At 36.6% G+C, this 2820-nt stretch overlaps 1 long non-coding RNA gene across 1 annotated transcript; it reads right to left on the bottom strand.

The window, feature by feature from the left end:
• Nucleotides 1–465: 465 nt before the first annotated feature.
• On the bottom strand, nt 466–1044 carry LOC110678605. Its single transcript, XR_002501775.1, has 2 exons — nt 636–1044; nt 466–573 (listed from the first exon to the last, which is right to left on the bottom strand). It is a non-coding gene; the product is annotated as an uncharacterized LOC110678605 (long non-coding RNA).
• Between the last annotated feature and the right edge of the window lie 1776 nt (nt 1045–2820).

Raw genomic sequence — 2820 nt, 5'->3', positions numbered from 1 at the left:
ACGCATAAGGAATGCCTTTGTCGGCGTAGCACTTCGGTAGAATGCCGACGCCGAACTTCGGCGAACTTTTGTTGGTGATATTTCATTTCTCTTATGAACATCGGTCTAAAGTTAATCTGAATGCTCAATACCATACAGAATTTCGGTGTCTAACACTATGGCGAACAGTTCAGGAATAGTTGGACAGTTTCTAAAAAAAAAATATGGCGGGGGTTGTATTGTTGCATCGCAAAATTTCTCAAATCTTGATAAAAATTATGAAATCGCACTGTCCTCCAATAAATCATGTTTTATTATCAAACAAATTATCCTCACTACAAAAAAGTGTGCTGTTCAATGCAACTGTAATTATTCCGCATTCTTAGCACTGCATAATTTCTAATACCGGTAATGTGGCGAAGTGAAGTTGTAGCTTTGCTGCTGCTTTGTAGGCTGGATCGTACTTTTTAGCCTGATTTATGTCACTGTTTGTTCTCGAATCTGTTCCTCGTCTAACTCTAGTTGCTGGTGGAGGCAGCGAAAGCGGTAGGCTAGCTTCATTTTGCATCCACAGCTTGCTCGAGTATCGCGATCCTGTTGAAAACACAACATTGAATTGGCCGCAGTTTTATAGAACTTTTAAAAGATTTACTCACCAGCGCTATAGTTTAACCGGATCACAATTAAATTTCGGGAAATATATACTTTTACAGGCAATCAAAACTCCGATTGGAAATACGCAACTTAGTGATTTTTGTTTTGTTTTGTTTTTTTTTTCAATTGCACAAATACATACACGCTTAAAAAACATCACTACGATTGTTGAAGTTGCACAACATATTAAAAATAAATTTTCTGTTTTCACGATTTTAATCAAATGTATCGTACATAATCAATTTTACCGTATTTTTTTTATCTAAAATAAAACTCTTTTACGATCAAATTGTTATGAAAAATTATTATATCTTTGTGCGAAACATACACTACTAATTGGTTACTTTTAAGCGTGCCTCTACCATTCGGCAAACCGTAGCCTTATACTTCAACTATTTCGCACGAATTTAAACCCCCATCACAGAGAACAGACATGGAGGCTCAAACAAAATTTCACCAAAACCATGTGTAAAGGTTCGAATCAACCATCAGCGCCGCCAACGCAGACAGCCCGACATACAAGCTAGTTTCGACAACACGATGTCGCTAGTGAAGGTCAAAATGCATTAGCACACAAAGCAACGTTAGCGACAAGTGGCAATTTTTAATATCGACACCAGCGCCAAAGTGTAAAAAGCGGCAAATTTGTAGCCTACTCAATCTGACGACAGCGCCGCGTAACAGGAGCATAACGACATACTTTGAAATGACCAGTACAATGCTTTACACACGCTGACGAGTAAAGATGAACGTCTGTTCTCTGTGCCCCCATATAGTTTCACAATGCCATGATAATATTAGATACTGTTACAATTTGATATACATTACTCAAATGATTTTTTATAATCTAAAGCTTTTATTATTGTACAACAAGAAAGTTACTGTTTGTGAAACATTAACCATAACAGTTGAAAGAATGTTACTGTATGGAATGTACGGCGAATTGTGTTTTTCTATGCGGGAGGCGGCTATGATTACTCCTGGTGGCTTTAACAGATGTAAATAAACGGCTAAACTGACCTCTTACACACTTATGTCGTTTTCGATTATTCCCGACGGTGCACCGTGCGAGTGTAACAATTGACACCGGAAAATAGAACGGTTTCGGTGCAATATTTTGACAGCTTATGATGGTGTTAGTGAATGCGTAAATCAAAACAAAATATCAATTTTCAAACAGATAGAACAGCTGTTTCTGTTATTCGTGATGTACTGTAAGGGATTAGAAAACATTAGATAAGGCCTTTCATGTGATAGATCCGTCTATGCATTTGTTTACATCGGTGGAGGACCGGTGCTAACACAGGCCTGTCATTTTCATAGAAGAACTTTCAAAATGCTTCCCGATCAGCTGATTTGAGACGTCATGTGAATAGGCCTATTCACTTATGTTTTGGATAGTTTGTTAACGGTTTTACAGCACTGGATGAAAACATTACTACGTCGTGTAAGAAAACAAATGTTAGGTATACAAAAATAAATTTATTTTCCCTGGGAATTTATAACCATTATTTATGTTTCGTGATTCAATAAAATTTATTTGAAATTAAGAATGTTTATATATAAACACTTCACCAATCTTCTCTCTGGCTTATAACATCATCAAAATTCATACTTACGCAGTGTTTCTAGCTCACGATGTAAAAGGTTAATCCGTTATTTTTGTAATAATGCGAAAAGAGTATTGAAAATCGATCATTGCCAATGTAAAATCAATATCGAATTCTCGCCAATCGACTGTTTTCGAAAAATATAGAAGCAGAGATTTTGTAATCCGAGTTCAAAATATGGGAACATACAGTCCAGCCGCTGCTGATTCTTTTGGCACGTTTTTTTCAGTTGAATTTTCTGAAATTTGCTGATAGATTTGTTTTACTCATGCTTCATAGTATCCCATATTATACTTATGTAATATGTATTTCTTGTAGTGACGTTCATTTATAAATGCTTAGAATATTTCTTTCTTTCTGAAAGGATTATCCGCTCAGTCGGAAATGAGCGAAAATGTAGAACCTTGCTTGTTCGTTACCGAAAGCAACAAAACCAACCAAAACGACCAAAACAAGAATGCCACTGACAGCTAAGAACCATACATGTATTGGTAAAAAGAGTGCACTACCTGCTACACCCAGCTCAATCAGGGTGTAGAAATTTCTGCGCGGAATAAAAGAACGGTTTGGGTGCAGC

This window comes from Aedes aegypti, chromosome 3 (genome assembly GCF_002204515.2).
Source record: "Aedes aegypti strain LVP_AGWG chromosome 3, AaegL5.0 Primary Assembly, whole genome shotgun sequence".
Lineage (NCBI taxonomy): Eukaryota > Metazoa > Arthropoda > Insecta > Diptera > Culicidae > Aedes > Aedes aegypti.
The sequence above is the reverse complement of the archived record's forward strand: the minus strand, read 5'-3'. Positions and strand labels throughout refer to the sequence as shown.